General features: G+C 40.9%; 1 protein-coding gene across 1 annotated transcript in view; it reads left to right on the plus strand.

The window, feature by feature from the left end:
- Positions 1 to 8,419: 8,419 nt before the first annotated feature.
- LOC121854882 overlaps positions 8,420 to 20,964 on the plus strand; it is a 100,423-nt gene continuing 87,878 nt past the window's right edge. The window contains exons 1-2 of the mRNA XM_042349692.1: positions 8,420 to 8,529; positions 12,648 to 12,706. The gene's annotated coding sequence lies outside the window, so the exon portion shown is untranslated. The remainder of the gene's footprint in view (positions 8,530 to 12,647; positions 12,707 to 20,964) is intronic.

The raw sequence follows: 20,964 nt of genomic DNA on the forward strand, positions 1-20,964 counted from the left end.
AGGGCAAACTACAGTAAATCTTGGGGGTGCACTTGACTCGGTTCATTTTACGGAGGAATCTTGGATACTGGACCAGTTATATGACGTTAAGGTGGGAGTATGACCTATCACGCACTTATGACGTCAAAAAGTTCCTGCTGGAGGGTTGACCTACACCTGGATGGAAGGTTAGAGGTTGAGTAATTTACAACACCTTAGTTTTCAGTGTTTGTACTAACGACAGCAGTGACCTAATCTAACCTTACCTGTATCACCTCTAATAATAATAATAAATGAGCGTACAGGATATTTATAGAATGTAAGAGAATTAGAAGAGACCGATAAAAGAGTGAAGTGACAAAATTGCTTAAATGATAAATATAAATTATGTTGGTTCATCCTGCTTATGGTACTTACAATAATTGAGATTAACTTGCTAAAAAAAAATATTACGAGTCAATCTATATTAATGATACAGCTCTCAGAAATATTTGACCTCTATATAACGGAAAACCTCCCATTACCGACACCTTACTGTAATAGCCGTACACACACACACACACACACACACACACACACACACACATCATTATACTCATTAAAACACATAATTCCCCAATAATCCAACTTATAACCCCAGATCCTAACACCGGGTTATGTTACCGTTTATACCGACAGCATCAACTAACATCTGACCTTTATAAAGTACATCGCGGCGTTATATACGAATCCTCACCTCCTATAAACAATAAAACCCAGTAAGTGAGGACTGGTGTGAGCATCAACCAAGAGGATTCACTCGTGTTAAGCTGGACTAAATCCTCCTCAACACGATCCAACTCCATCTTGTGTGGGGGTTTGGGTGGCAGCTATGACAGGGGGTCCATTTGCTGTACTTATAAGGGAAGAATAATGTGGGTTTTTTTTTTTATTAGTTTATATATTTTCAGAAGTGTGTGTGTGTGTGTGTATGTATGTGTGTATGAATGTATAAAAGTATGTGTGTATAGAAGATGTATAGGTTGTGTAAATGATAAGATACACAGAGCGAGGTTAGAATTAGAAATACGGTTAATGGTATGATAGTAATAACAACTACAACAGTGAAGAGAAGGAGAAAAAGATTTGGAATAATCATCATAAACACAAATATTAAATTAAAGTGTTGAGATACAGACTATATAACTTTATTGACGTGTGTGTGTGTGTGTGTGTGTGTGTGTGTGTGTGTGTAGGTGTATGTAAGAAGAAGTAGAAGTAAAAAAAATAGATAAAAGAAACACCGAAAAACAATAACGAACGATACGCAATACTAAGAAGCGATAAATAATGATAAATAATAAGCGACCTCCAGGATAAATAGATATATTATGTTCTCTCCCTTTATTCTTCGTTCTCTTTCAGTTATTATCGTTCGCGTGTCTCCCCTTTTTCTTTATTTATGGCATACGTGATGGGAGTGAGGGGGAGAGAAGAGGATTAGTCAGGTAACAAGAGAGAGAGAGAGAGAGAAGTAGGGAAAATGAGGGAGGGAGGAAGGGAGGTGATGAGGGAAAATTTTTGCTTATTGTTGGTAAAGGTCTTCTCTCTCTCTCTCTCTCTCTCTCTCTCTCTCTCTCTCTCTCTCTCTCTCTCTCTCTCTCTCTCGTTCCTTCGCGTGTCGTTTGCTCATCGTCATCTCCAACACACTGGCGACACCCGTGATGGCACTCTCAGTCTCCCTCACTGGCACTGATGACCCTCCACATAGTGCCAGTGCCTGTTATGGCCGCGTCTAAGAGCCCCTAATGTTACTCTGCCGGACTGTGATTACCGTTATGGTTGTTATTACCGTTGTGACCGTTATTACCGTTAATACCGCTAAGACCGTTATTACCGTTGTAAATGTTATTACCGTTTTGACCGTTATGATAGTTAATACCGTTATGATCGTTATTAGCGTTATTACAAGTATGACTTTTACTTGGTGTTATTACCGTTTTTGCCGTTATGGAAGCTATTGATGTTATAGACGCGATTGTTGTTATGAAAGTTATGATCGTTACGACCGTTATTTCCGTTATTCCAGGGAGTAGAAAGTAGGATTTTCTGTATTCTCTTTCCCACTTTCTTGTCCCGTTGATTACATACTCGATCCACTGTGACGATACACAAAGAGAGAGAGAGAGAGAGAGAGAGAGAGAGAGAGAGAGAGAGAGATGAAAATAAGTGAAATAAGAACAATACAAAAATATAGATACGTGTTTTGAAAGCCTCTTAAGAGAATTTTTGAGATAGTAGGTAAACAACTGAGAGATAAACAAAGGCAGTGTCTCTCAATTCTCTGTGTAACACTATCTTCTTTCCTCTAGTACCACAGTTAGTACCTGGTGATCCCAAAATAATCTCTCTCTCTCTCTCTCTCTCTCTCTCTCACCACCATCACCAACACTACTTCTACCATCACTACTACTATCACCCTCATCACCAACACTACTACCACCATCATTATCACCACCACCAACACCAGTATCACTACTATCACCACCACCACCACCACCACCAGTAACAGGGTTATAGTGTGTGGTCAAGACATAAATCCAGATGTGAAGAACGTTGTAAGTATACTGACAGCGGAGGATTACTGGCTCTCTCTCTTTAATTCTTGCGTCTGGTAGCGCTGACCTTCACTGCCAGAGTATGAAACATTACCAAAAAGTCTCGTATGTTGCTAAGAGAATGTGTCTAGTTTATGGCAGAGTCTTGTGGTATTTTGGATGACATTTTTATTACCAATATTGTGTTTTAGGTTAAGGGAAGTTAGATGTTCTCTCTTCAGTTATGGTGGAAAGTTAAGGTAGGAAATTCTGGCAACGAGGATACTAGAGGTTATCGTACCGTAGTCGCCTGGTGTGTTGTGGGGGGGGGGGGCTATTATCCTCCACTCTTTATCCTGATACTGTGCACCTCTACACTATCCGGCGCCAGATGCAGGTTTACGAGGGTAAGTTACAACAGCGTATTTTTATGCCTAGTAGTTTATCTTCTCGTTATCAGGCACCGGCTTGAGCGTCTATTGAGCATGGCTGGGACCAATTGATCGCACGTCTGGCAGTGAGGACTTTATTACTTGACATGAGGAGCGTGGCCAAGACCAGACTGATGGTGCAGCTGGCAGTGAGGACCTTATTACTTGACATGAGGGGCGTGGCCAAGACCAGACTGATCGTACGGCTGGCAGTGAGGACCTTATTACTTGACATGAGGGGCGTGGCCAAGACCAGACTGATCGTACGGCTGGCAGTGAGTACCTTATTACTTGACATGAGGGGCGTGGCCAAGACCAGACTGATCGTACGGCTGGGAGTAAGGACCTTATTACTTGACATGAGGGGCGTGACCAAGACCAGACTGATCGTACGGCTGGCAGTGAGAGGCTTGTATATTTCCCATCTGTCTCGGAATTCTTAAAGATAGAGAGATAGAGAGATAAACTGAGAGAAAGAGAGAGAGACACCCATATGTGCCCTGTGACCTTCATATATGTCCTCTCACCCCCCCCCACTAAGTTACTAAAACAATAACACAAACAAAATTATCCGATTTCCGATAAAGCCCAATTTTCTTCTTCCCTCGCTTATCCGGAGTCGACATGAGGTGTGTGTGTGTGTGTGTGTGTGTGTGTGTGTGTGTGTGTATGTGTGTGTAAACTGGACCTTTGGACTGTGTGGACGTGCATAAAGTCCAACGTTTATTCAGGAATCTCTGTTCGTTTGTCGTTCATCTGTTATTAGAGTTTAATCAAAGGAGTTTTTCTCTACAACGACTCGTTAATTCAGTGTACTTGCATGAGTGTGTGTGTACGTAGGAAAAAAACGCACATATGCACGTATTGTAAAGTCAGAAATGAACAGTCAAAGAAAATAGAGACAATGTAGAGATTTGAAAGGAGCCTGTCTGTCTGTCTGTCTGTCTGTCTGTCTGTCTGTCTGTCTGTCTGTCACGTTGAGGGCTTGGTATGTTATCGTTCTCAGGTCGGATATGGTACCAAAACTAAGCGTGTATTAGCATCAATGAAAACGGGAAGCCGACGAGCAATACCTAACCTAACCTATCCTAACCTAACCTAACTTAACCTAACCAATCCAACCCTTGGTATAACCAATTGTTCTTACGTCCAGGAAATTGTAATAACTGTTTATATGTCTGAAGTTTAATAAGCGTTGTTTTGATCTCTCACCCACACACCCACACACACACACACACACACACCCACACACACCCACACACACCCACAACCACACACACCCACACACACACCCACACATACCCACACACACACACCACACATACCACACACACACACACCCACACACACACACACACCCACACACACACACACACCCACACACACACACACCCACACACACCCACACACTCCACACACACACTCCACACCCATACACACCCACACACACACACACACACCCACACACACCCACACACACCCACACCCACACGGTAAAAAGTATTATGTTACTTAGCTAATGTAATGCACCCTTAAAAGCCGTGATGACAGAGGTAAGCAGAGTGTAGAACTGCCACCCCTCACGCTAGCCACACCCTCTTCTCTCTCTCTCTCTCTCTCTCTCAAAAAAAGCTAAACCATGCACGCACACACACGCACACACGCACGCAAGCAAGCCACGCCCATTCAAATACACGAAAAAAAGTTACACACACACACACACACCTGAGGATAACGAGGCGACTAATCTTGGAAGTATACCACGAACACATTGAAAGCTCACGTCCTAACCTATCCTAACCTAACTTAACGTAACCTAACCTAACTTAACCTAACTTAACGTAACCTAACCTAACTTAACCTAACTTAACGTAACCTAACCTAACTTAACCTAATTTAACGTAACCTAACTTAACTTAACGTAACCTAACCTAACTTAACGTAACCTAACCTAACTTAACCTAACTTAACGTAACCTAACCTAACTTAACGTAACCTAACTTAACGTAACCTAACCTAACTTAACTTAACCTAACCTAACTTAACCTAACTTAACGTAACCAAACCTAACTTAACCTAACCTAACTTAACCTAACGTAACCTAACCTAACTTAACGTAACCTAACCTAACTTAACGTAACCTAACCTAACTTAACGTAACCTAACTTAACGTAACCTAACCTAACTTAACTTAACCTAACCTAACTTAACCTAACTTAACGTAACCTAACCTAACTTAACGTAACCTAACCTAACTTAACCTAACCTAACTTAACCTAATTCAGTCTAATTAACCAAATAATAATAATAATAATAATAATAATAATAATAATAATAATAATAAATGGAGAGGAAGGGAATAAGATTATAAAAATAGGTAATTAGAGAGGGGCTGTGAAGGGAGAGGCACAAAGACGGATGATAACAAAGAGGATGATGACGCAGTACTTTAGACCAGTGGTTCTCAACCTTGTTTGCCCCATGCACCCCTTTCACCATATGTCAGAATGTCATTCCCCCCTCCTTTCCAAGATTGTCTGCCTCAAAAGTGCATTCCAAATAATATGCATATAATACTGAAAATCCTTTATTTTTTCCATATTAGTACATATACATTTACAATTTTACATGGATTATTTTTATAGTGGAGTTTTACAAATTAAATGCCAATTGAAAATGTTGATGGATTTATAAAACTTGAATAAAAGTAAAATAGTTTTTTTTTTATTTATAATGAATTACTTAACAGACCAAACTGAAGCATAATGCAATAAACAAAAGTTCAATAGAATACCAGGGTATTGTAAATTTGTAATTAATTTTATTCAGATGAAGATTACAGTCAATGAGAAACCTGTGATTGTTTTTTCTTCGCCAATTCTGGGATACGCGGAGGAGTGCTTGAAAGGGCACAACGCAGGTCATTTTCTACCTCAAATCTACTACGTTGCTTTGTTTTAATTTGCAACAGAGTTGAAAAGCCTGACTCACAAAGATATGTCGACACAAACGGAAGCAATGCACGGATAGCTCTTTCTGCCACTTTTGGGTAGGAATCGCACATCAAGGGCCAAAATTCTGTGATTGATTTCTCATCGAACATATCTCTTGCTCCCCAATCAGTTTTCCCCTCCCTGAAAACACCGATTTACCCTGGTTGAGAGCCTGCTGTAGATGGACGGAGAATGATAATGGGAAGGAGGACAATGACGATATGAGGAGAGAGAGAGAGAGAGAGAGAGAGAGAGAAAGAAACAACAAATAAGGAAGTACATTTAATATGCCAGTACACCCAGTCGACAGTGCCATGAAAGTACTGTACCACCACAAACACACTTCCCCCACAGCCTCCCGTCCTAAAGGGTGAAAGTTATACCCCCCAACAACCTGTCATCATAGTCTGGTTGGCCCGGGACCCGCCATTAATGGGTTATGGGTTATTTTAGTCCCGTTCAACACCGAAAGAGGAAGACGGTGGCCACCAAGACATGATGGCGCTGTTACTCTCTCTTGCTACTACGACAAATTAATTTTTATTTTTTGGGGGGAAAAACAAAATATATAATGAATATTTAGTTATTTATTTAAGGTGTTTATATTTCTTTATTTGTTTAATAATTAGACCTACGTAAGAGGTTTAAATGTTGTTAAAGCCGATTATTTTTCTTAATGTTGTCTACCACACACACAGGCTACCAGAGGGTTTATTTATTTAATAGAGATATGCTATCATGAATATATCTATCTATCTATCTATCTATCTATCTATCTAGCTCTTTGTTGAAGTTCACTGTCACCATAACACTATCACCATAACACTGTCACCATAACACTGTCACTATAACACTGTCATTACAACACTGTCATTATAACACTATCACTATAACACTGTCACCATAACACTCATTATAACACTATCACCATCACACTATCGCCATAACACTGTCACCATAACACTGTCACCATAACACTGTCACTAAAACAGTCACCATAACACTATCACCATAACACTGTCACTAAAACAGTCACCATAACCTTATCACTATAACACTGTCACTAAAACTGTCACCATAACACTATCACCATAACACTATCACCATAACACTGTCACCATAACACTGTTACTATAACAGTCACTATAACACTATCACCATAACACTATCACCATAACACTATCACCATAACACTGTCACCATAACACTGTCACCATAACACTGTCACCATAACACTATCACCACCAACACTAAACACTGTCACCATAACACTGTCACCATAACAGTCACTATAACACTATCACCATAACACTGTCACCATAACACTATCACCATAACACTGTCACCATAACACTGTCACTGTCACTAACACACTCACTATCATAACACTGTCACCATAGCACTATCACCATAACACTGTCATCCATAACACTGTCACCATAACACTATCACCATAACACTGTCATCCATAACACTGTCCATAACACTGTCACCATAGCACTATCACCATAGCACTGTCTCCATAACACTGTCACCATAACACTGTCACCCACTGCCCATAACACTATCACCCATAACACTGTCACCCATAACACTGTCACCATAACACTGTCACTATAACAGTCACTATAACACTATCACCATAACCTTATACCACCACACTGTCACCATAACACTATCACCATAACACTCACCATAACACTGTCACCATAACACTCACCATAACACTCACCATAACACTCATAACACTGTCACCATAACACTGTCACCATAACACTATCACCATAACACTGTCACCATAACATAACACTGTCACCATAACACTATCACCATAACACTGTCACCATAACACTGTACACACTGTCTGCCATAACACTATCACCATAACACTGTCTCCATAACACTGTCACCATAACACTATCACCCATAACACTGTCATCATAACACTATCTCCATAACACTGTCACCATAACACTACACCATAACACTATCACCATAACACTCACCATAACACTGTCACTATAACACTGTCACCATAACACTGTCACCATAAGACTATCACCATAACACTCACCATAACACTGTCACTATAACACTCACCATAACACTCACCATAACACTCACCATAACACTGTCACCATAACACTGTCACCATAACACTATCACCATAACACTGTCATATAACATTGTCCACCCTAACACTGTCACCATAACACTCACATACAGTAGTCAGCATAGGGAGGAGGAGGGAGGGAGGGAGGGAGGAATGGTGGGGAGGGATGGGTAGGGAGGGAGGAGGAGGAATGGGTGGGGAGGAGAGTGGGTAGGGTGATGAGAAGGGGGAGGGAGGGGAGGGAGGGAGAGAGAGAGAGAGAGAGAGGGTTGCCGGATGGGGCGTTTATAAAGTCGTGTTGGGGAGGAGAGCGGCTCAGTCTAGCGTGGGCTGTGGTAGAGGTAGGAGGTAGCTGCTCCGCGGGCCCGCATCACCCTAGTGACCTCCCCCCCCACTCTTGGGACCCCCCCTCTCTCTTCAACCCCCTACACCTGCTTGTAAGTGATGCTCCGATTGGCTAATATCGATGCTAGTTATCCCCCCTTCCCCTCAGTTGATTGGCTAATTTAAGTAATTTTCCTCCTATTAATTATTGAAAGGTATATTGTGGTAATTGGTCCAAGTTAATTGTTTATTTTTGTTTTGTATTTCGTCCCAACAAGGTGCTAACGACCCAACCAGGTGCTAACGACCCAACCAGGTGCTAACGACCCAACCAGGTGCTAACGACCCAACCAGGTGCTAACGACCCAACCAGGTGCTAACGACCCAACCAGGTGCTAACGACCCAACTAGGTGCTAACGACCCAACCAGGTGCTAACGACCCAACCAGGTGCTAACGACCCAACCAGGTGCTAACGACCCAACCAGGTGCTAACGACTCAACCAGGCGCTAACGACCCAACCAGGTTATTAGAGTATGAAAATAATATTACATAGCAGTGGAGAATACTAGTGTAATAGACCTTCTGTACCTTGTATTTACCTGGTGTACCGGGAGTAGAGTGCTGTACCGGGAAGACGCTGTATTGGGTCACTGATGCTGTACCGGGAAGATTAATGCTTTACCGGGAAGACTGATACTGTACCAGGATTCTGTACCGGGAAGAGTTAATACTGTGCCGGGAAGACTAATACTGTACCAGGATGATGTTGTACCGGGAAGACTAATACTGTACCAGGATGATGTTGTACCGGTAAATTTGACCAAAACCACCCAGAGACCAGCAATAAACTGGCCAAAAAATCACAGAAACCTTCTTAGAAATACCAATAAGGATTAGAAACCGCTCAGTGCAGCACAGGACCAAAGACAGGGCTATAGAAACCACCACTGGAGCCTAGAAACCGTCTTAAACCGTCAGTAATGCGTACAAATCAAATTAGAGAACATCTTTGCCACATAAACGCCAATTAGAAAACCCCGGTAAGGCCTAGAAACCGCCGAGATATCACCAGTGTATTATTGAACAAATTCAGAACTGACAGGTCTTGCGTAGAAACCATTGAAAACGACCACTGCAGCTGAGAAACCGCGTTAATTCTACATTGTAAATATCCTGAATTGCCTGCACTGTTTAGAAACCTATGAGAATGCTTAAAGGAGAGTTAAAAACCTTCTTGGACCATTTAAAAACCCCGCCTATAGTAGCATTGGTACCTCCCAAGACATCTGTACGATTTTAGAAAACATCCGGAGGCCGCTAGTGTATGAATAGGATTAACTTATGAATCAGGATTAACTTATGAATCAGGATTAACTTAGAAACCTGGATTAACCTAGATACATAATTTACTTAGAAACCAGGATTGACCTAGAAACCAGACATTCTCTTCAAGCAACAGATTTAAAACACTCAAGGGCATAGAACCCGCCAATGGAACTTGGAAACCATTAAAAACCTCGATTAAGAAGTGAATAACTTTCTACTCGTTTGTGAAAATGTGACAGTGAGAGAGAAATGACAGCGTAGAAAGGCAGAGCGGACAGACAGACAGACAGAGAGACAGACAGACAGACAGACAGACAGAGAGACAGGGAGGCAGAGAAGGGTAGTGAGAAAACTCCTCACTAATTAAACACTGAGAGATATTTCACCTTTTTTCTCTAAGTGTGAAAATGTGAGATAGTTTTCATTGAAGGAATCAGAAATATCTTTAATAAAATTAACCTTCAGATATGCAAATCAGATTAATTTGCATATTTAATTTTTAAATATTTTTGGGGATAATTATCTATCAATTCAATTTCAATTTCAATTGTTTATTCCTTGATAGAGGAAGCGGGATCCTAGTGCTGTCACTAGGTACCCCTGTACAATGACACCACAAGCATCTGGCAAGTGTGACAAGTATATACAGTATAAATATTATAAAGGGGCTTACTAAAGCCTAAGGAAGGAAGGATATTCCTTTAACACATAATCAATGTTATTTACAACACATCTGGCCAGTATGGGGAGGATCCTCGGGTCTCCGTCAGGGGTCGTGGAGTGGAATTATCTGTCTATAAATTATTGTATTAATTTTAAAATGTTCTCAGAGGTAAATTTTATTTTTAGTAAAATTTTTAAGTAGTATTAAATTTTATGAAAATTACTTATTATTGTGTGTTAAGGTTAGAAAATATTATTATTATTATTATTATTATTGTTGTTATAATTATTATTATTATTATTATTATTATTATTATTATTATTATTATTATTGTTATAATTATTATTATTATTATTATTATTATTATTAGTAGTAGTAGTAGTAGTAGTAGTAGTAGTAGTATCATTTGTAAGTGTGTGAATGTGTGTATGAGTGTGTGTTTGTGTGTGAGTGTGTGTATTAGACCTAGACTTAAGTGTATGTGGGTGTATGAGTGCGTGTCTATAAGTGTGTCAGAGATTGAGACTCAAGTGTGTGAGTGTAAGTGTGTCAGTGGGGGTCGAGTGTTTCACGTAATATGTGAGTCCAATATGGATTTTCACCAGAGGGACTTAACACACACACAAGTACTAATGTTTTATGTAGATGTCTCTGTTTACAAGTTCTGATATTGTTTACAAATCTCTGTCTGTCTGTCCATCTCTCCGTTTAATTTTTGTACTCTCTCTCTCTCTCTCTCTCTCTCTCTCTCTTCCTTCCCTCCATTCATCTCTCCTTCCGCCCTTCTTCTCTTACGCCATTTCCTCCCCCACTAACCCATCCCCCTTCCTCCTTTTCCTGGTTCCCGATCCCTCCTCCTCTTCTTCCTCCTTCTTCCTCTTCACTTCCTCATCAACGCTTCTCCTCCCTCCTTCTTCCCCTCCTTCTCCCCCCCCCCTCCCTCCTTCACAAAAACACCCACCCCCCTCCACCTTGCCATTCCATCATTACACACACACACACACACACACACACACACACACACACACACACACACACATACACACACGACACCACCTTCATAATTAAACCAATCATCGCTTTCCCAGAACCTTCCACTAACATACAGTACATAACAGCAACACACGATACAAACCCTTGAACCTAACCTAACCTAACCTAACCTAACCTAACCTAACCTAACCTAACCTAACCTAACCTAGATTATTCATGAGCCATTATACATAGTAATAATTATCGCTACTTCAAGATGTGGGGATTCATGTTATTTATCGCTATTCGAAGATCATTCCAGATTTTAGGTAATTATTAGATAATTTTTTTAGGCATTTGTGATATTTTTTTTGGTCATTGTTTTAAATTAATTCCGATTTTTGTTTGTAATAATTCCGGAATTTTTGGATTTTGGGTTAATTTTTCGATAATATTTTCCTAAATTTGAGAAAGTTCTGGGGGGTGGGGGGGTGGGTGGGAAATTTTTGTGGCGATTATTAATTTCTCAAGAAGTATTTCCAAAATCGGACATTAGAGTCACTTTAAATTGGCACCTGACATTGCAGTTGAGGAAAAGAAAGGAGTCAAGACCAGTGCCGCCGCCTTGTCTTAAAAATAATTATTAAGCTACATCCACACTTTCACTTCCCTCTTTATACACTTAACTCCCACGGAAATTCATAATATATAGAGAATATTTTGTATTATACCACTGCATCATGACCTTTGACACCATCTCATTATAAATCGACATTCCATCAGATTACTTGGACAGACTTGCAGATGTTTACACCGACAGATGACCAACATACAGTCAGCCGTAGGTATGAACATGGGTGTCTCACGGTATTCGAACTCATAAAGCTCTCAAACAGTCTTCTAGCAGTACGGCATTCCGTTTTCGATAATGTTACCGTGTATATATTGTAATATTATCAGTGTTATTAATATTTTGCCCTATTGACTCACATATTTTTATAAAAGGTTTGTACAGACACACTTTGTCTACCTGTTATGAAGCGTGTCTCGAGAAGTGTTTCAATGATATTCTGTATTGTGAAACTGATTCGAATGATATTTAATCGTTTTGAGCTTTGAAAGTGCAAAATAGAGGTACTGCTATTATTTTTATTATTATTATTATTAGTAGTAGTAGTAGTAGTATCATTGTTATTATCATTATTATTACTATTATTATTCCCGTAACAACATCAGAGTTAATTATTTACTTTTCGTTCTTTACAGATGTGATTTTCGACCTGACACTCGTGTATATCTTGATGACCAGAGCGTCGTGTACCAAGGTGAGTGTGTGTGTGTGTGTGGTGGAGAATCATAGCAGCACATGACCCCAGGGAGGGACAGTTATCAGTCAACCTCCCAACTAATAACTTATTCCCCCCCCCGACAGAAAAGTTTATTTACATACCCAGGCGTTTTTGGAGGGAACTCGGATTACTTCATCATGAATCCGGATCTATACCAATACAAACTCCTATTCTTCATCGAAAATAAACATGGAATAATGTTTATATGATGTTTCTCTTATAGGTTAATGATTTTAGAGGTGAAATATAATACATAAATAAGAATTAGATGTTAGATGTGAGTTTAAGAGCGACAGGAGTAGATAGAAGGTAGTGTTGACTGACTCGATAAGGTGTGGGGCGTGGGTACAGACAGTGGCTTCAGACAGACGTTCATATTGACAGTTTTGTGATGAACAGGACCCTATGGCGGGGTATTTGTGAACTACTATCCACTGTTCCTCAATGTTAGTAAGTGTATCTCTTATTAATAACTTTTAACTGAGGGTAATAAAGCCCTAGTGGTGAGGAGAGACAGAAATACAGTGAGAATTTTCGATGTCAAGTTGACCGCCATCTTTTGTGTTGGTGTTCATATCAGACGCTTTTAGTTCGTCATATTTTCCGAGTCTTTTCCTACTTCCTTGGATCTAGTTCCTTGTGTGTGTGTGTTATCTTTAGTTTATTTATTCATCTCGTAGTTGAATATTATCTTGCTGTCTTTGTGTTTATCGGGGCCCTCGTGGGATACCGTGCCTGTGTTAGCAAACGAAGGGACGATACAAGCGAGAGTAAACATGGTGTGGCGAGCGACCTTCAGTTAAATGTTTACCACTTGGCCTTAATATAACTGAGACACACACACACACACACACATATAGACTTGACGTGATTATGAGAGAAGAAAAAGGCGACTCGTAAATCTGTTCCGGAGTTTTTCTGAACGATGTAGGTTACGTATGTGTGTTTTTTGTGTATGTATATTCATGTGTATTCTATATATATGAGTGTGAGTGTATCTTATTGTCTGTGTATACGTACATATGTATACCGTATGAATAGGCCAAAGTCTTAATCGTCCCCAATACATAATTATGATAAGGTTACGTTAAATTAGGATCGCTTAGTACAGGTTATATTAACTTAATGACTAATTAGGACTTTGATTAATTTAACAGTCTCGAGGTTGTTTTGGTTCCATCTTGTGTTAGTTTACCTTTTTAGCTGAAGTCAAGCAGATATGGTTAGGTCAGATTAGGTTAGTTTAGGTTAAGAATGGTGCTATAGTATGAACACCTGGTGAATTTTGGACACATACACAACCCCGTTTTACTTCATCCAACTCTCAGAAAATTACAATTTACATTTTTTTACACTCGATAAAATTATCTTGGAACGATATATAAAAAAAAATGTTATATATAAAATACTTTTCTATATATCATAACACTGAAAAGAGAATATATTATGTATTCAAATTATACTGTGATCATAGAGGTATCGTGTATAACGCCGATTTATGTCTCCTCGACCATATGACTGAATTATAGAGCCGAGTTATAGGAATTTTCTTGGGATGATATAAAATGCGTTATAAGGGTTGGTTTTTATGTGGAGATATATGATGATACGTCACAGTCTGCTGAGTGCCTTACAAAATTGCCTTGTTACACACGTCTTGTATAGGTCCGTCCCCCACCCCTCCAAAAAAACTAAAAAACAAATGAGCCTCGACCGTCTGTGTGTGTGTGTGTGTGTCGTCCATCACATTACATTATCTATTGTTATGGATTTACGATAACACAGTAATGCCAACACGAAAATGAAAGGCTTGTTGTATCCGTTCACCAAAAAGGAACCAACGACTCAGTCTGCCGCCACGGATCATTAACAGAAAACGAAGAAAAAGAAAAAAAAAAAAGAAACAACTTGGTACCACAGGCAATACGGGAGGAAAAAAAGATTGCATTTTACTCCTCGATAACAAGAAATATAGTGGCGCTGGGGCTCTGGGGGCAACAACTTCAGGGGTTATGGGGCGTGGGCGATAGCTAGTAGTGGCAATCATCATGGGAGGGGGTGTGTTCCTACCAGTGGTCGCCAGAAGGTAAACAAAGGCTGAGTCGTGCGTTCGGCTTTAAAATCCTGGATCCGCCTTCACATCCGGATTCATTAATTATTTTTGGACGTCAACTTTTCTGCTCATATTTTTTTATGGTGTTTTGCTTACTACTACTACTACTACTACTACTCTCTCTCTCTCTCTCTCATATTAGAGACTCCATGTTTGCTTAGTAGATTACGAGAGCCAATTAGTTGCGTTATGACATCACTAGTTAAGAGCAATTACATGTCACCTGATGATTAATTCCCCCCAGTTTATTTCATTTTAATATCAATTGTTCTCCTCCTAACTTAACCAAACCAAACCTAACTGACATTAACCTAATTTAACCAAACCAAACCAAACCTAACCAAACCAAATCAAACCAAACCAAACTAAACCAAACCAAACTAACATTAACCTAATTTAACCAAACCAAACCAAACCAAACCAAACTAACATTAACCTAATTTAACCAAACCAAACCAAACCAAACCAAACCAAACCTAACCTATCTAACATTAACCTAATTTAACCAAACCAGACCAAACCTAACCATTAACCTAATTTAACCAAACCAAACCAAACCTAACCAAACCAAACCAAACCAAACCAAACTTAACCAAACCAAACCAAACCTAACCAAAACCAAACCAAATCAAACCAAACTAACATTAACCTAATTCCGAATCGCAAACCAAACCAAACCTAACCTAACCTAACCTAACCTAACTCAAACCAAACCAAACTGATTAACCTTAATTGAACAAACTAACATTAACCTAATTTAACCAAACCAAACCAAACCAAACCTAACCAAACCAAACCTAACCAAACCTAACCTAACCCAAGTATAGCATTAGGGTGTTTGTTTAATCAAGTGAAATATGTTGGGGTGTCTAATCTTCATGTGATCCATATATATGCAACTCGGGAACCTTTGAGAATCCTTCACTAATTAGGAGAAAAAAATATTAAGCTGATCGGCTCTTAAAAATGAGACCTTGGCAAGATTGATGGTGAGTGATGGTGGTGATAGTGATGGTGGTGATAGTGATGTTGGTGATAACGATGGTGGTGATAGTGATGGTGGTGTTAGTGATGTTGGTGATAGTGATGTTGGTGATAGTGATGGTGGTGATAGTGATGTTGGTGATGATGGTGGTGATGAGTGATTGGTGATGGTGATAATTGGTGATTGATCAGTGATGGTGGTGTTAGTGATGGTGGTGATGGTAGTGGTGATAGTGATGGTGGTGTTGTTAGTGATGTTGGTGATGATGATGGTGGTGTTGATGATGGTGGTGATAGTGATGGTGGTGATAGTGATGGTGGTGATAGTGATGTTGGTGATAACGATGGTGGTGATAGTGATGGTGGTGTTAGTGATGTTGGTGATAGTGATGTTGGTGATAGTGATGGTGGTGATAGTGATGTTGGTGATAGTGATGGTGGTGATAGTGATGGTGGTGATAGTGATGGTGGTGATAGTGATGTTGGTGATAGTGATGGTGGTGATAGTGATGGTGGTGATAGTGATGGTGGTGATAGTGATGTTGGTGATAGTGATGGTGGTGATAGTGATGTTGGTGATAGTGATGTTGGTGATAGTGATGTTTGTTGGGTGAGGGAGAGTGTCAGAGTGTGAGTGAGTGAGTGAGTGAGAGAGAGATAGATTATTGGATATATAGACAGGCAGACAGACAAATAAATAGATAAAAAGAGACAGAGTTATAAGAAGAAACTCTCTCTCTCTCTCTCTCTCTCTCTCTCTCTCTCTCTCTCTCGTTTGCTCTAAGTCTAAAGGTATCGAGGGAGTCGTAGTGAAACGTGATTGGAATATCGGACACAAGGCTTCGAACCCCTGGACTCACACCGGGACCCTGTATGTCTGTTTGTGTGTGTGTGTCTGTTGCGTGTGTGTGTGTGTGTGTGTGTGTGTCTGTTGCGTGTGTGTGTGTGTGTGTGTGTGTGTATGTCTGTACTAACGCCTATTTTTATGTATAGAATATTGTATTTATGTTACTGTGTCTGTATTTTACGTGTGTGTGTTTGTGTACATACATTCATACATACATATATACATACATACATACATTCATACATACATACATACATACATACATACGTACATCTAAGATATACATGTATTTCTTGGCATTATACATTCATACTTGGTCTCGACTTATGTATGACAGCAAAAGGCGAGTCTGCTTATACAACTTGACCTCATTTGCATATTATAGTTGTGAGTGTTCTCCACACACCCCACCTACCACCTCCCTCTTCCCCACCTCCCCCATCTCCTCTTCCCCACCTCCCCCCACCACCTCCTACCCCCACCTCCCCCCCACCTCCCTCCACCTCCCTCTTCCCCACCCACCCAACTTACCTCCCTCTTCCCCACCTCCACCACCACCCTCCTCTTCCCCACCCCCCCACCACCCCCCACCTCCCTCTTCCCCTCCCACCCACCACCACCTCCCTCACCCCCCACCCCCCCACCACCACCACTTCCCTCTTCCCCCCACCCCCACCCCACCCCCACCTCCTCTTCCCCCTCCCACCCACCACACCTCCCTCTTCCCCACCCCACCACACCACACTTCCCTCTTCCCCACCCCCCCCACCCCACCCCCCCACCTCCTTCTTCCCCACTCCCACCACCACCACCTCCCCTCTTCCCCCACCCCCCACCCACCACCACTTCTTCCCCACCCCCCTCCCCACCACCTCCTCTTCCCCACCCCCACCCACACCTCCCTCTTCCCCACCTCCCCCCCTCTTCAACCCCTCCCCCCCCACCAACACTCATTTGGGTACGTTTTAAATATTTATGTTTATATTATTATTCAAGGCATTTCTAGTAATATTTTTTAGGAAGGTGAATATAGATGGATTGGTTTTTATTCTGGTAACATTTGATAAACCTCTATTTGTTTTAGGGTTTTGTTTTATTGTGGGTTTTTTTTCTTTCATTCTGGACAATTTGGGTATTTTTTCGTATAGTATTTTTTTTTTCTAGGAGGATCTGTAACGTTGAGGTAATATAGGTTAAGTTGTTCTCATTTACCTGGCAACACCTTTTAAGTCCGTCTCTTTTCTTCCCAGGACGATCTAGAATATTTTTGTATTATTTTTGTTGTTGTTGTTTTTTTACTTTTTTCTCTTTCTCACTTCTCTGGCAACACATTTAAAGGTCTATTACATTGTTGCACTAATGCGTCCCCTCTTTATGGCAACACTTTTACTCCCTCCCTTTTTTTTCTAGGACACTCAACAACTTTTATATTTTTAACGTGAATCTTCCTTCCTCGACCAATCAGGGCACAGAATTTTGTAAACATCCCTTTTGACAACCAACCAGAGTGCATAAAAAGCGAGTAACCAATAATGGAATAGCTTAATATCAAAGTCTTTCCACCACGACCAATCACGTAACAGAATTTTGTAAACAGAAGCCCAATGACCAACCAGCTTACAGGAAATGCTGCTTAACTCTTCCTAAAGCTGATGTCGATTCCCTTGTGCAGGCGGATCTAATGAGGTTACGGCATTTAGCGACAACTGAAAAACCTGTATTACGAAGTGCGGGAATTTTCAGAATTATTTTTTTTTTTTTTTTAAAAGATTAATTTGGTCACCCGTGATCATTAGTCGTCTCTTGTGTTAGTATTGGAACCCAACTACTTAACAGTATCCGATACTGTACATGCAAGTATAAAACTCCCTTAAAACAGATATACTCCCTTAAAACAGATACACGCCCTTAAAACACAGACAAACACGCCCTTTAAAAATATACACTCCCTTAAAAGAAACACTAACACTCCCTTAAAACAGTCACACTCCCTTAAAACAAAGATACACTCCCTTGAAACACAGTCACACTCCCTTAAAACAAAGATACACTCCCTTAAAACACAGTCACACTCCCTTAAAACAAAGATACACTCCCTTAAAACACAGTCACACTCCCTTAAAACAAAGATACACTCCCTTAAAACACAGTCACACTCCCTTAAAACAAAGATACACTCCCTTAAAACACAGTCACACTCCCTTAAAACAAAGATACACTCCCTTAAACACAGTCACACCCCTAAAACAAAGATACACTCCCTTAAAACACAGTCACACTCTTAAAACAAAGACACTCCTTAAAACACAGTCACACTCCCTTAAAGATACACTTTACACTCCCTTAAAACACAGTCACACTCCCTTAAAACAAAGATACACTCCCTTAAAACACAGTCACACTCCCTTAAAACAAAGATACACTCCCTTAAAACACAGTCACACTCCCTTAAAACAAAGATACACTCCCTTAAAACACAGTCACACTCCCTTAAAACAAAGATACACTCCCTTAAAACACAGTCACACTCCCTTAAAACAAAGATACACTCCCTTAAAACACAGTCACACTCCCTTAAAACAAAGATACACTCCCTTAAAACACAGTCACACTCCCTTAAAACAAAGATACACTCCCTTAAAACACAGTCACACTCCCTTAAAACAAAGATACACTCCCTTAAAACACAGTCACACTCCCTTAAAACAAAGATACACTCCCTTAAAACACAGTCACACTCCCTAATATACAAAGGGTCATCTCCAAGAAGCTCGTAGAGACTCGGTGAGGTGTTAAGGGAAGCTCCTGGCTCCTTCAGGGCCTTCAGGGCGACCTATCTTAATTAATACAACATTTTTAGCAGGAGGAACCCAGGGTGAGGGAGAGATGAGGGAGAGGGTGAGGGAGAGGTGAGGGAGAGATGAGGGAGAGGGTGAGGATGAGGTGAGGGAGAGGTGAGAATCAATGTGATGGGAGGAGAGATGAAGAGAGGGAGATAAGTAGTAGTAGTAGTAGTAGTAGTATCCTCTCTCTCATACTAGCACCAGACACAACTTGACCTCGGAGTGCCAGAGTGCCACTAACCATTGACCCCCCCCCCCCAACATCTGTTATGCCAACACAATTTGTCAGTGACCGCCGATATTGCCTCACCGTTAGTTAGTCTGTCTGTCAGGTCAAACTCCAGGCCTAAGGTCAATGGTCAATAATTTCACACCACTGACCTTCCGTGACCTTGAATATACATACATACATACATACATACATACATAATACAACCATTTATATCTGGGCGTATCTCTTTCACCAGCCAGTATGTGTATACAGTACGTAACTATATTGTGTTGACACGTTTGTTGCATCACGTTTATGCAACAATCAACAACTTTCTGCAACACGTATTGTAAAAAAAAACTGTACTGTATATATATAATTCTGAGTTGGTGGGGGGGTGAGGGAGGGGAAGGGAGGGGTTTAAGGGGTGAGGGGGAAAGGAGAGGTATAAGGGGGAGGAGAGGTAAGGGGTGAGGGGAAGGAAGGAAGATAAACAGTAAATATGGGAAAGACGGGAAGGATAACAAGAGGAAACAAGTGAAAGAAGAGATAGGAAGGAACAATGAAAGAATGGAGGAGGAGGAGGAGGAGGAGGAGAAGAAGGAGGAGGAGGAGGAGGAGGAGGAGGGAGGAGGAGGAGGAGGAGGAGAAGGAGGGGAGGAGGAGGAGGAGGAGGAGGAGGAGGAGAATGCAAGAAAAGAGATTGAAGAGAAAGAAGGACTAGAGGATTTAGAAGAAGGAAAGAAGAAATTATTAGGGAATGATAGAAGAGCGAAAACGAGATTGAAAGAAACGATTAGGTCTGTGAAAGAAGTATTATGACCTAAAGCCAGACCCCCCCACGAACCTTCCCTCAAAAGACCCTCTTAAGAGACTCCTTGATCCTCTCCTCGCTATAGATTTGGATTCCTCTATGGGGTTTGATTCCTTTTAAACAGGATTCGATCACTTTAAAGAGGATTCAGTGCTCTTATTTCTCGTAGATGGCGTTATATTATTAGCGAAAGATGGCAGGATGATGTAGCCCCTTGGCGTAGCCCCTTGGTGTAGCCCCATGGTGTAGCCCCCTGGTGACCTGTTCGGTGTATAGCAGATATAGTAACACCAAGTACACATCCCCACGTACACCATCACGTACACAGCCCCACGTACACCATTCCACGCACAGAGCCCCACGCATACATCCCCACGTACACATCCCCACGTACATAGCCCTCACGCACACATCCCCCACGC

The sequence above is a fragment of the Homarus americanus genome, unplaced genomic scaffold, assembly GCF_018991925.1.
Source record: "Homarus americanus isolate GMGI-L3 unplaced genomic scaffold, GMGI_Hamer_2.0 scaffold60624, whole genome shotgun sequence".
Lineage (NCBI taxonomy): Eukaryota > Metazoa > Arthropoda > Malacostraca > Decapoda > Nephropidae > Homarus > Homarus americanus.